The sequence below is a fragment of the Crocodylus siamensis genome, chromosome 4, assembly GCF_052110815.1.
Source record: "Crocodylus siamensis isolate JL-2025a chromosome 4, ASM5211081v1, whole genome shotgun sequence".
NCBI classification, from domain to species: domain Eukaryota; kingdom Metazoa; phylum Chordata; order Crocodylia; family Crocodylidae; genus Crocodylus; species Crocodylus siamensis.
The window spans coordinates 176,622,654-176,637,593 of NC_143398.1; the positions used below are offsets into that span (position 1 = coordinate 176,622,654).

The 14,940-nt window shown below is 42.1% G+C and overlaps 1 protein-coding gene and 2 pseudogenes across 1 annotated transcript in view; all 3 read left to right on the plus strand.

Moving 5' to 3' along the window:
* LOC149867211 (UDP-glucuronosyltransferase 1A6-like) overlaps nucleotides 1-14,940 on the plus strand; it is an 87,207-nt gene that overhangs the window by 41,980 nt on the left and 30,287 nt on the right. The window lies entirely within an intron of this gene.
* On the plus strand, nucleotides 3,934-4,873 carry LOC149867214 (UDP-glucuronosyltransferase 1A5 pseudogene; annotated as a pseudogene).
* LOC149867215 (UDP-glucuronosyltransferase 1A1 pseudogene) lies at nucleotides 8,975-9,872 on the plus strand (annotated as a pseudogene).

Genomic DNA, 14,940 nt, shown 5'->3' on the forward strand with positions numbered 1-14,940 from the left:
AACAAGGCCCTTGCACCAGATAATGTCACACAAATTCAAGAGTAAAGTTAGCACACAAAAATCAATAGTAAACTTAACTGGGATAAGTTGCAAGAGAGTCAGTGTGCATACAGAGCATGCATCAATTTCAACTTGAGATAGCCATTTGTTCAATGCAGTCAAGCTGATACCCATTCCTGGTCTTTTAGGACCATATAAAATGATTCTGGCAAGACATATTTCTGGTTCTTCTGAGTATTGCTTTATAGATTCCCATACAACTTAGTGCATTCCAGCAAAACTATGTTTCTTACATTCCATATTATATTTATTCAGTAGTTTACCAAATGACAAAAAACTGCTTCACAGCTTCTACAGGGTTGCACACTTTTCAATATTTTACAGAAATCACTCTATTTGGCTGATAAGATATGGCCTTGTGTTTGCATACCCTAGGTCAGCAATGTCCAAACACAGTCCTTATTGAAGGCAAAAGCAGTAATTAAGGGGAGAAACTAACATACCTTGGTTCACTGTAGGGGGGGACAACCTTTGTGGTAGGTGTGCCACCTGTCAAAAATTAGCCCCACAACCTCCCTGAGTGCTACTCTCATCCCCTTGCCCTGCCCAAGCAGAGGCTCTGCTTTCTACTCCCTGCCCTATCTGGTACTTTTGCCTGTCCCCTCCCTGGTCTGCCATATACATAGCATGCACATGCCACTTGTAGCACATGTGCTGCAGGTTGGCTACCTCTGTCTTCATATGTGACTACACTGTTTAGGTTTTCAGTGCTATGTTTTTTACTCCATATTTGGGAACAGTCCTGTAACTCTGAAAACTGGAGTTCCACAAATATTCTATGTGACCCTGGACAAGTCACTTCGGACTTTATCATCTTTTTCTTTTGTATGAGATTTTAGGATTACACAACATTCATAGATTAATATCTAAATTTGAAAGCCATTTGATTGCTTCAGGCGTAGCTGCATGGATTGATTTTAGAGTGCCATTAAATGATTTAATTGGGCAATCATTCACAATATGTTGCACTGTCTGAAAAATTGCACCACAATTGCAACCCGGACTCTCTTTCATTCTTCACTTAAGGAGTAGGTGTCGACATCTTCCATGAAGTGTCCAGCTGCAATTCAGGGAGGACCAAATCTTTCTCAGTAGGTCAAATCCTGGCTGGGGGATTGTAGAGTTGCTGTCTATGTATTTCTGTGCCAGATTGTTATATGCCCAGGTTTCCTTCCATTGTTCTTCGGTGGATATTCAATGGGACATAGGTGCCTACAAGCTGATAATCTAAACCCCACAGGTTTTGGCTTCTGGTAAAGTAAAATTAAAGAGTTAAGTTATTCTGAGAACGTGCATACTGAGTGAGGAAGAGGGGGGAGCTGTTCAGTTATGTGCCAGATATAGGAATGTGCTTGAACTCCTCCAAAGCTTAGGTACCCTACAAAGGCTTTGGACACCTCTATATACCTGGAATCTAGAATCTGGAATCTTCTTCTCAGCATAGGCACCCAGGGGTGGATTCAGGAGGGGTACATTGGTGTGTTTTCACCCCCTCACTTTCATTCCTGCTCCATCCAAAGTTTAAAAACAACTACCTGGCAGTGGCAGCAGCACTTTTAGTCAGGCAGTGCTGAGGGAGTCTACAGACTTCAAGTGTTATTACAAACTACGTGATCTCTTCTAAATTCTTCATTCCACAGGTGTTAACAACCCTCTCTTCTTTTTAACGGTCTTGAATCAAGTACCAAGGGCCCTGCTAAGCATCAGAATGGAGAAGTAGCAAGGGCACCAGTAGTGGGGCTTATAATTCTAGGAGCTTGAGGAATAAACAGGAGGAACTTGCACTCCTGCTTGCAAATAAAGACTTGGACCTGGTTGGGCTAACAGAAATTTGGTGGGATCCTACCCACGACTGGGCAGTGGATGGACACTGAGGGCTACAGGCTGTACGGACAGGACAGAGTGGGGAAAAAGGCGTGGGGCGTTGCTCTCTATATTAAGGAGCAATATACATCTTCCGTAGTTAATTTGGGCCAGGAAGAAGGGCAAACTGAGGTACTATGGGTTAGGTTACAGGGCGTCGGGGGAAAAGGGACTTGATAGTGGGGGTCGACTACAGACCCCCACACCAGGGGGACGGGTTAGACCTAGCATTCTCGAGACAGCTCTCAGAGGCAGCACGCTCAAAGGACCTGGTTGTCATGGGTGACTTTAACTTCCCAGACATCTGCTGGGAGAAACAGGCAGCCACGTCTGGCTGTTCACAAAGGTTTCTAACCTCCTTTCAGGACCTTCACCTATCCCAGGAAGTATGCATTCACACTAGGGGAAATGCCTTATGAGACTTAGTACTGGCCACTGGGGATGACTTGGTGGGGGATCGGCAGGTGCAAGGTCACCTAGGGGATAGTGACCACCTATTGATAGGGTTCACTACATGGAGAAAGGTGGAGACGATAACTAGTAGGGCGGAAGTGCTAGACTTCAGGAAGGCCTACTTCAACAAGCTCAGGAGATTAGTGAGAGAGAGACTGACAATAAAAGCCTTGGAGAGTTCAGAGTACAGGAAGGGTGGGCATTTCTCAAGGGACTAATCCTGCAAGCACAGAAAAGCACCATCCCAGTACACATAAAAGGGGGCAAAAAAGGCAAAGAAACCCTCTTGGTGGAGCAGGGAAATCCAGGAGAGCTTGGAGTTAAAAAAAGAGGCCTACAGGCTGTGGAAGCAAGGGGCTGCCACCAAGGAAGAGTATAGCTGCTTGGCTTGAGCTTGCAGGGAAGCAGTGAGGAAAGCCAAAGCGGAAATGGAGCTTCGGCTGGCACCAAAAGTTAAGGATAACAAAAAGTCATTCTTTACGGACATAGGACGCAAAAAGAAGGTTCCGGGTAACTTAAAGCCCCTGAAGACTTTTGAATGCAAGTGTGGCCTCCTTTGAACTGTAAATGTGGGTGTTCTTTTGATTGATCATAGTAATCTTTCACAGATCCCTTAGACATGGTCAGGACACCCAGGGGTGTGCAGTCCACAGGTTGAAAACCACTGCCCTAGTGCATTAGTAAAGCTTCTAGTCTCTTTTAAACTAGAGAACAGTATGTGTTGTTTTACATTTGATGATGCATCTCACCACCTGTACCCCCTTTTCAAAATTCTCGTCCCCCCTGTAGGCACCTACAACTATTCTTCCAAAGAACTGAACAGGGCTCACTCATTTTCTTAAACAGCCCTCCTGCAGTTTAGAAGCGGATCCTGATGTGTTAGCAATAAGGGACACACATTTGTTTGTAATAAGGGACACTTTGAAAATGTGGATGAGTTATTTGCTGTGGTAACTTGAATGTGGATCCAAGCAGATGCTTCTGCATGCATTTCTGAATCTGTAACACACAAGATTGAAGTGAGTGATGTGTGGGTGAGTAAGCAGTGCAATAAGAATGGGAGTGCATACTATGAAGGCCCTGGGTGCTCTGAGATTATTCCAAATCTGTTAGCATTAGAGCACAAATATCATTCACATTTTTACTCGGTATGGATTCATATGCAAAAAGCAGTGGCTGTAAATTCCCTTGGAACATAACATGATGAGATGAAGTACTGGGTTCTTTTATCTCAGCAATCGTGTTCATTATGAATGGATGTAAAGGTTATGCTACCTTTTGTTTTTGAGTCACTGGAGCATAGTTCAAAAGAAAAGATATACATTAAGCAAGAAACACTGTTGTCAAATTGTAAGACACTGGAGTAATCCACGAGTAAAGTTAACACACAAAAATCACTAGTAACCTTAACCTAGGAATGTCCTTGATCTCCTCCCCTGAACTGTGTTGCGTGCAAACTAGTAACTGTCAACACTTGAAAAGCCAACAAAGTCTAAAGTAGAAAGCAGGCCAAATGGATCATTCCAAAGGGCGTGTTAGTATATGTATAACTTGATTTCAGATGTGAGCACATACTAAGTTTGTCAAGGAAAGAAGACTCATTTGTTTCAGCTTTGTGATTTGCTTACTGCGGTTTACTGCAATGGTGCTGCTTTTCTTGTCCTTATTGGGTTTTGCTGCCGGTGGGAAGCTGCTTGTGGTGCCAATGGATGGAAGTCATTGGCTCAGCATGAAGCCGGTGGTAAATGAGCTGCAGCACAGAGGACACGAAATAATTGTTGTAGTGCCAGAAATAAGCATGCACATGGGAACAGCAGAGTCATTTACTATAAAAATGTATCCTGTACCTTTCACCAAGGAAGAGCTGGAAAGACTTTTTGTCTCATTTGTTAAGGATCTTTTTCAGGAACAGCATTTTGTATTCAGGTTTCTAACAATAATTGAACATCTTAAAGAAACTTCTGCATTGTTCTATAGCACCTGCACACACTTGCTGTACAACAAAGAGCTGATGGACTTCCTGGAAAGGAGCAACTTTGATGCTGTCTTTACGGATCCTATGTTACCCTGTGGGCAGATAATTGCTTTGCATCTGTCTATTCCCTCTATTTTCTTCTTGCGGGAAGTCCCATGTGGAATAGACTCTAGGGCTACTCAATGTCCAAGTCCACCTTCTTATGTCCCAAGAACACTTTTAGCGTATACAGACCATATGACATTCATCCAGCGAGTGAAAAATCAGTTACTTATTTTGGCAGAGTCTTTTCTTTGTAATTTTGTTTATTCACCATTTGAAAAGCTGGCTTCTGAGTTTCTGGAAAGACCAATGACAATGAAGGAGCTTTTAAGTCATGGATCTATTTGGCTGAAAAGAATTGATTTTGCTTTTGAGTATGCCAGGCCAGTGATGCCAAGTATGGTCTTTATTGGAGGGATAAACTGTGTACAGAATAAGCCACTCTCTCAGGTTAGTGATTGGTTTGGTAAGACACTCTAGAGTTACAAGGGGAAATGTTACTGACAATTATTTTATTACATGTTCAATGGTTTAGTTGACTATTGATAAAGACTAATGCATTGTGTACGTAAAGAATTAGTCCTGATATACGGATAGTCTTATTCTAGAATGAGAACATTTGATCCTGAATAATTGAATAAGCGTTGGAAGTAGCATAAAATAAATCCACTTTTAGTTGTATTAAGATAATCTACAAAGGAACTAACTCTGGAATAGCTATACTGCTTTAAATTTGCACCCTATCTTAATCTGAATTCACTTCCTACTTAAATAGGCCTTTCGCTGTAAATGTTGTCTTGATGAAATGTTAATTCCAAGGACAAAAATTAACATAAGGAAAAGATCTCTTTCCTAGTCCCTATGCTTTCTCCTGGGACAGCTGTACATAGCAATTTTGCTTTGTGGGAGTTCATAAATATTTATTTTCAATTTGTGCATCTGGGTTTACAAAACCCACTCTCTTTACCAAGAAATCTCACTGCCCAAAGGAAAATCCAGCAGAAATGACCAAAGATGTCTTGGCATTGAGCTAACCTCTTGCCCTTGCACCCAGATTTTGAAGCAACCTGCGTATTCTGTCTTTTTGATGCGACTGCAGGTGGTAGCTGTTATTTCTCCGTACTTTTTTCTCTCTCTGACTTTGGAGGATTTAAAGTACCAATGCCAGCCCAACCCATAAGTGCATAGGTACAGCTGTATAAGTACCATCTTGATAAAATCTTTGAAAGTACATAAGAGATAAAGGAAATATTATTATCATTATTAATAATAATAACAATTTTTTTTCACAGCACTAATTAAGCAATATGAGCTGAAATCCTGCAGTACATTAATATGCCTTGTTGGAAATTCCCCAGAGGATTATGCGACATATTTTAATATTAATCCATATACTATTCCAGCACCTTCTCTGCCAGACTCAAATGCCTCTGGGGGTTCTTAAATCTTACATTTCCTAATTGATTATTGCCTATGACTATAACTCTTGTATGACAGAAGTGTCCATTGGCCCTGCATTTCACTCCTGGAAGGTCATCTTTTTGGGAAACAGGACCCCACTCTGCCAGGGACAGCCACACTGCCACAAATAGGAAATCTTTTCCTCTTTTTTCATTAAATACTACACACTAGATTTGAGAACTTCTAGAGAATTATTCTTTGGTATGAGAGATATTCTTTCTACTACTCACTTAAACAAGAGAGATTAATAGCAGGATCCCATTTAGTGAAGGAAAGAAATATCCTTACATAGTAACTGGATTTTTTCCTAACAGGAACTCTGATAAGCTGCCTTTTCTAGTTTTCTACCCTGTTTCACCACTAAGTTTTGTTGGGACTTTTAACATTATTAGCTGACTGTGTGTTAGTGATGGGGCTTATGCAGCCTGTTACTTCATGCCCAAATATTAACTGGAGAAGCATAGAGAGTGGGGCACCAGAAACTGTAATAGTTGATGTATCGATTTATTTGAAAAGGGAGTAGTGACACAGGTTGTTTTCTCACTTTACTAGTAAGGACAATATATTATTTTGTAAAAACTGTTTAGAAATACATCCGACTCTTCTGCAGCTGTCCCCCTTGAACTTTCTACCTACTTTGAATCTGGGGCATGTGACTTCCTGTAGTATCCCACAGCCTGCAGCAACACCATTACTGCATTTGTACAACTCCTACCCAAAACCTGCAGCTGTGGCTCAGTGGTGTCTGTGGCAAACTCAGGTTCAATTCCTGGGCACACATGTAACATGGAGGCACTGAATATCTGGCCTTTGGATTTGTTTTCAATGGTCTAAAGAGTGGATGGAAGTTTTGGACAGCCTCCAAGCCTCCATACTCCTGCCTAGGTGTATGTGTCAAAGGTCTGGGTGACCTCTCGGGCATATACCATGATCCAGAAGGATAGATGGCTGCCTACCAAATCTATCCAAGGCACTCGGAGGCTTTTGCAAACAATGTATGAAAGCTTTCCAACAAACATGCTTGGCAAGTATTACTGTCACGTGGTTTTAAAAAGCAGTGGGTCTTTGTCAGAGGTAGGCTCAGCCACCCTCAGGGGTTACTTTCCCTCCTGTTCAGTTCTTGATCTCGTGACTCCTACCATAAAAATACAGCTTCCAGCTCCATAATTAACACTGGTCCTGTTTAGTTAATAAGCACTCTCTTTCAAATTTCAGTCAGTGGCTTGCTACATGACCAGTCTTGCAGGGTGAGCAGCATGTTTGGCCAAACCGTGCGAGGCATCCTCTGTCATCTATCATACTGATCATAGCTGCCTAATGGCTATATTCAAGGCAAATGCTGGCAGATCTTGTGCAAGTGTGGAGAAGGGGTTCAACCAGTTCTGCTTGCCTGACCAGTTACATTTCAGATTTAGATTAAAATATTCTGTGGGTCTAAACGCACTTCAGCAGACATTTGATTCATACTAATGTCATGTCATCGTGATGCACAAAATGATAGTGAAGTAGAAGGTGTTTAGTAGAAAAAAATTACAGATTCTTGGCACAAATAACAGTTCTCCACCCAGGCTGACTTCCAGCTCACCCCTTCCTTATGTAGGACCACATGCTTCCTCAGTCTACAGCATGCACAGCCATCTAGTGGCCAAATCAGATATTCCAAGACCATTCCAATCATCTTTTCACACTCTTAAGAGATTTTTTCAAAGCACAAGTATGAACTACAATCAGACCTAGACAGGTTACAGGGGTGGGCGGATGAGAATAGGATGGGATTCAACACTGACAAGTGCAAAGTGATGCACCTGGGGAGGGAAAACCAGCACCATACCTACAGGTTGGGGAACTCCTTTCTCGTCAATGCAGAGACAGAAAAGGATCTTGGGGTCATCACTGATGCCAAGATGAACATGGGCCGGCAGTGTGGGGATGCAGTCAGGAAGGCCAACCGCACCTTGTCATGCATCCACAGATGCATCTCAGGCAGGTCCAAGGAGGTGATCCTCCCCCTCTATGCGGTACTGGTCAGGCCGCAGTTGGAGTACTGCGTCCAGTTCTGGGCGCCGCACTTCAAGAGAGATGTGGACAGCATGGAGAGGGTCCAGAGGAGGGCCACTGGCATGATCAGGGGGCAGCAGGGCAGGCCCTACGAGGAGAGGCTACAGGACCTGAACCTGTTCAGCCTCCACAAGAGAAGGCTGAGGGGGGATCTAGTGGCCTGTTACAAACTAGTCAGAGGGGACCAGCAGGCACTGGGGAAGTCACTGTTTCCCCAAGCACTGCCAGGAGTGACCAGGAATAACGATCACAAGCTGGCAGAGGGTAGCTTTAGGCTAGATATCAGGAGGCGCTACTTCACTCTCAGGGCGGCTAGGATCAGCTTCCAAGAGAAGTGGTGCTGGCTCCTACCCTGGGGGTGTTTAAGAGGAGGCTGGATGAACACCTTGCTGGGGTTGTTTGATTCCAGTACTCTTTCCTGCCATGGCAGGGGGTTGGACTAGATGATCTACTCAGGTCCCTTCCGACCCTAGAAACTATGAAATTATAGATAATATCATTTCCTATCCTAACACTGTAGTCTACTTGCCTCTTTTGCTTTACTTGGTCTTCAGTGAAACAGCCACATAGAGAGTGAAGCCTGGCTTGTTTTTGAGGCAAAGGGATTATTCCTTAAGCAGGGAGAGGTGGAATGGGAATTGGAGGGGAGTAGCCTGCAGCATCCTTCCTAAAGGGGCAGAATCTATACTTCTCATGTGTGTAAGGGAACGCCAGCTAGGCATATACTTCCAAGTTTCTATCTCGCTCACACCTTCCAAGGCTTTTGCAATTACAACTGCCTCTTTAATCCTACATCCTTTTAACGGTAAGCAGAAACCTCTAGAGGAGACCACCCTATGAGACAATCACCTGCCCAAAATATGCCAAGTGCAGCTTGACTCCGGTCTTTTAAAATCATTACCTCACTTCTGTTTCTGTTGATCCCCTGAGAGATTGTCTGAGACTGGTTTCACCGGAGAGACTTGATCATTAAGTAGGAATGCAAGTCTGCCAGGGGGCTGGAGTTATGTATAAAACCTGAAATACTTCAGGTTTGTGTGGCAGACAATGGATTTTTAGAAACATGGCCCCTGTGAGTAAATACCATCATCCAGTTTGTGTAGAGTTTCTGTTTCTCCTGTCCTCGTTTCTTTTGGCTGATGGTGGAAAGTTGCTTGTGGTGCCAATGGATGGAAGTCACTGGCTCAGCATGAGGACAGTAGTGGAGAAACTTTCTCAGAAAGGTCATGAAATTGTTGTTGTTGCACCAGAAACAAATTTGAATGTGAGAGGAGCATCAGAATATTATACTCTGAAAACATACCCAGTGCCTTTAACACGGGAAGAGTTGGACGCACGAATGTATTCATTTGCTCATGAGCTTTTTGAGAAACAACCTTTTCTTGAAACAATTGTGAGGCTATATGAAAAAGTAAGAATCATCTCTGCTGCATATTTTTCCTCCTGCATGCATTTATTGTATAACAAAAAGCTTATCAGATACCTTGAAGAGAAGAGATTTGATGCTGTTTTTACAGATCCCATTGTGCCCTGTGGACAGATAATAGCTTTGCATCTTTCTATTCCTTCAGTTTTCTTTTTACGAGGGCTTCCCTGCAGTTTTGATCTGCAGGCTGCTCACTGTCCAGACCCACCTTCTTATGTCCCAAGGACACTTTCAGGCAATACAGACCATATGACATTTATCCAGAAAGTGAAAAACTTATTACTCAGTTTATCAGAATTCTTTCTCTGTGATTTTGCCTATTCACCATTTGAAAGTCTGGCCTCTGACTTTCTGCAAAGATCAATGACAATGAAGGAACTTTTAAGCCATGGATCCATCTGGCTGAAGAGAATTGATTTTGTCTTTGAGTACCCTATGCCAATGATGCCCAACATGGTCTTTATTGGAGGGATAAACTGTGGACAAAAGAAGCCATTGTCTCAGGTTAGTGCTTTGTTTGGTAGGTTGTATTAAAGTTTTGATGGAAAATACTTCACTTTATTATATGCTGTGTGCATATGCAGTTTGGTCTATCTCTTACAGATAGTCATTAGAAGTCACATTTTGTCCAAGGTGTCTACTCAAGAAAATGAGAATATATATGTGCTGTCTCTTTTTGCTCTGACTGCATTTCTAAAAATTCAGTGCTTCTGGTTCTACTAGGGCTTGTACAAATATTTTCTTTGGTTTCAGCAGAATTGGATGTATGCCCTCCATTTTCACTAACAAATCTAAATACATTCAGTGGTTTCTAATGCATTTAGAGACTATCATCTGGCAGTGATCTCTTTGATTCAAATAGGAGTTGCACATCCTCAGTCCAGGCCCAGGCAGTACCTCTGAAATACAGCTTTTGAGTCTATAGCAAAATTACACAATTCTTTATTGCAGTACTTCTTTCCAGTTTCTAAAAAGCTTTAGTTTATTTAGAATCTGTTTAGAAGCGTTCCACTTTGCTTGGCAAGGGGGTGGGGGGAGAGAGGGAATTGTTTCATGTTTTCAATGATTACATTTCACTGGGAGGGTTTAATTTTTATCTTATGTTTATTAGTATTATTTTTATCCATGGAGGCATGGAATTATGGAAGTCATGGAGTGTGACTAGTCGATTCCTCTGTCTAATCTTACAGCCCTTAAGTCCTCATCATGCATGCATTCTAATTGCTGGTAATTGGAACTCCTTGAAAAAAAAAATCTACTGAAATACAAGCTTATTTGGGAAATTACAGCAAAATATACATTACTTGACAATATTCTGAATCAGTCAGGAACTGAAGGTGTCTGATATTCTCTCACGACTTAAACTGCAATTCCTTCTTTAAAAAAAAAAGCTAAAAAAAAGTACTTTTCCTGTTACCCTAGTTATCTGCAATTTGGCGCATTGTGTGTAAAGTGTGCGTGCTTTGAGTCCAAGTTCACACTCTAACAGAAATGATTTAGAATGACATTTTCTAACAGCACTGTTTTGGTCAGACTGCTGCCAGCAGACAGGCATTCACCACACCTCACTGCAATTTGCTCAACTGGAAAATAACACTGCCTTGTAAATACTTTCGCTGCACTTGGCTAGATGGAAAACTAATGTAACTGAAGGTTGTTCTGTTAAAATAAATTGAGCTATGCCACTGGTGTCAGTCAGGATATTTTTGTTAAATAAAGATTGCTAGAGTTGTATTTGTCCACATCTTGTGTTAGAGCTGTATTTCACAGCTTGTTTTAGGCAGTAGCATAATGTGGGCTGGGCAACCAGGGCACCAGCCCCAGGCACTCACTTGGAAGGGGCACAAGAATGGCACTACCATCACTCTTTGCCCAGCTGCTGCCACTGCTGTAGCCAGCTCAGACCCCTGCCATCATTGCTGCTGCCCAGGGTACAGACCCTGGTAATTACACCTCTGGTCTTAGATGCTAATATAATTTTATGCTCAGTCTATACTTTGAGGCATCCTTGCCAAAATGCTTTCCCCTACACCACGTGAGAGGGGTTTACTTGCTACAGATCCTGTTTTGGGTAGAACTGGCAGAAAATTTGACATCTCCAATTTTTATTTTACTTTTTTCAATCCAAATTGCCTTTTTCAACAAGAGAGAAATTTCCACTGAAAAGTTTATATTTCATGGAAATTGTTTAAGTTTTTTGGTTAAACTGAAAAATCAAAAAAAGGGCCCAACTTAAATATTATTCAGGTTTTTTATAGTTTTTTTTTTTTTTTTTACTTTAACTTGAAAATATCAGGTTTTTGTGTTTACCATTATTCCATAAAAATTTGACCTTTTCAATATATTTTTTTGGGTGACGGTGGTGGAATAATTTGCCAGCTCTACTTTGGACCAAAGACAGATCTCTTGCTCAGGATCCCTCACCTCCTTTTCTGAAGCCCTGTATGGAGATCAAAAGGTCAAAGGTCCACTCAGACCTAACAGTCCCCTGTGCTACAAGGGTTAAGGCACATACCGGTTTCTGTAGCCAAAGGCACACAAGGTGGTGGTGTGGCACTTGGTTGCCTTTGACTCCCCAGCCCAAATGACTAAGTATCTACTTTCCCATGACTGGGGGAGAGGGAAGGGGGGCTTTAGCCCAAGTTGGGAGTGAAGCCTGAATTCATATATCTGAAGCCGTAGCAGGACATCTTAATCATTCTTGCTCCTCCTGAACAGAGCTGGGGGAGCAAATGGAGGAGTCCTCTTTATTCTACAAACTTCTATACTGGAACAGAGGAAACCCATTCTTCCATCTTCAGAACCCTACAGTAGAGTTGGAGGTGGCTGAAACCTGAACAAGGAATCATGGAGTCCTTCCTTATCTTTGCCTCCTACTAAAGAAACCAGCGGTAACATAACTAAGCGGGAGGGGTGACCAGGACAGCATCGTGGGGTGCCCACGTAGGGCACAAAAATAGCAGCCACTGTACTTGCCAGTGAGCTACACTGCCACCGTAAGCAGCCCAGCAGCTGCTACTGTCCTATGTGCCACCACTAACCTATTAAGCTTCTGTGGATCAGCTGTCATGGGAACCTGGAAGAGGAAGGAGGACCAGAAGCACAGGGAGATTTGGACTCCTCCACAGGTTTTGGGGAAGAATTTCAAAAGTGGGTGGTTTTACTGTAACTGTAAGAACAGTTGTGGTAAAGCTGTTTAGAGAAGTTACGGAATCTCTGTGATTGAAGTGTTTCAAGATACTAGGTAGACATTGGTCTGGGATGCAGAGATTTGGACTAGATGCCTACCAAAGCTCCTTAAAAGCCCTGTGATTTTATTTCAGTGACATGGCTAGAGAGGCCAGCATGTGTAGGAGTGTGCCCGGGATAAAGATGTTAAGTGTGCCTGTAACTATAAGCTTAAGTATTGACTTGAAAATGTAACAGGAGTCAGAGCCTGCTCTGATGTCAGGAAGGAAGACCTACTTTGCACATCTTCCTGTGGAGATGTATCGCCGCAAAAGGGTTTCAGAGCTCTCTGTAGAAGAACACCAAGTAGTGGGTTCATTTGTAATGGAACATTATGACTTTTCCTTGTTCCTAATAGTCAACAGGAGAACTCTTTTATGCCCCCTCTCTATGTACCATCTTGCATTGAAATGACTCATGACAGATGAGATTTGAACAAAAGAACGCTAGAAATTGTGGTGTAAAAGATTTGTTAAATCTGATGCTACAGCTATGCTTTTTTATTCACCATGGCATTCACTAAGCAACAACAAACAGAAGTGCTTGGGGCTGTTTTAAAAAAAAAAATGGAATTGTTACCTCTTAAAAATACACAGATGAGTGCTTCTTATCCTGTGACATTCTTTAACTCGCAGATAAACCCACATGTGAATAGGATTCTTTTATACTTCTGTATTAGCAGTTCTTTGGCAGCAGTGAACTACATGCATTTTTCTAAATCTGGTTTTACAAGTATATGGGAACCTGTTATATGTGAATTGCCATTGTGTTCCCATGACACTGAAGTTTTTCCACCAGCTTTCCTATGCAACATCTATATGAGCCTGCTAGGAGAAAGAGTGAGGTGGTCTCACCTGTAAAGTCATCTACCTGCTAAATGACCTCAGCTCTAAGGGTATGTCTCAACAGTGACTGTAGTATAGTGTAGGGCAGTGGTTCTCAACTGTTTTAGACTTAAGGCACTCTTTAAGAGACTCAAGACACCTCCCTGATTTCACTCATGTTTTGACTGTAGAAAAATATTCTTCCGCAATTCTTCTGTTGCAAAGAATTCAGAAAGACCATAACATGTTATATGATTTTTTGACATTATGGATTCCCTTCTGAAATCTCTAGATTTATGCTGTGAATCATATTGGCATACCTAATAATGCATAGTACCCCATGGCACCCTTGAAAGGATCAAGACACCTCAGTATGCCATAGCACCCAAGTTGAGAGTCACTCGTGTGGGCATTCCCGAAATAATTTACACTACCTAATTTGGGTACCAGAAGAAGTCTGGTTTAAGCAACACAGAGCTCAGCACAGGATAATTTACTTTGCTTCATGGGCAGTATAGGAATATCTAAGCTTCCTTAAACCACAAAGCTATGCGTATTGTGTTTGGGGTTTTTTTTCAAATAATAAATTTAATACATCTCCAGCAGTTCACCAAACAAGCTAAAAAACCTCAAACAAGAAAAAAATCAATGAAAATCAAAAATGCAATGCACACAGGCTTTTGGATTCTTATGAGCAGCTGCTTAAGTGGTGTGTGGTTTTTTTTGCCTCATTCTGCAGCTTCAGGAGAAAAATATATATTATTGGTAGTGAAAAAGAATCACTGCTTAGCAGCATTATTAAGAAAGTTCAAATGCAAATTTGTAATTGAAACTGATGCTTTGATCTTGTCTGTCAAAAAGGGTGTTTTGGTTATGCAAACTATTTAGTTCTTGCCCTTGCTTTAACTGACTGTCAATTTTGATTCCCAGTCCCAGTATTTTTACAGGTATTTGTACAGCATCTAGTATGCAATCTGAGTTTGAGCCCTATATGGCTCATTGTCTGTCACTGATGGCTCTGAAACACAGCCATAGTCCAAGGAGCAGTAAGTGGAACCTCTTCTTCGTTATGATCAGAAGCCATATGGAGGGTATTAGACACCCATGCTTCCCCAAGGACAGGTAGGAGTTCATCCCTACCTTTTCTCTCTACTCATAAGGAGCAACATGGGAGATTGTTACACACATCTGGCAGTACCTGCATGGTAGTTGGCAGCTGGGAGGAAAGGACTAAGCTCTGAAGAGTACTATTTGTAGGGATGAAGAACTCATCTGAATGAACCCCACAGCTTCACAAAAGATGAAATTTTCCAGATCACTCAGTACTGGATTAAATCACTGCTACAGGGGTGGCTATTTTTGCATCCCTAATCTCCTCAAAAGCAGTGCCCTGGGCTGCTGCCCTGGTTGCCCTCCTCCCCCCAGTTCTGCTACTATCCTCTGAAATAATTGGTAGTTTTACTAAGGTGCATCTGAAATCCTACAATAGACAAGGAAGTGACTGAAACTTGGAGAAGGAGTCATGGAACCCTCATCTTTGCCTCCTAGTA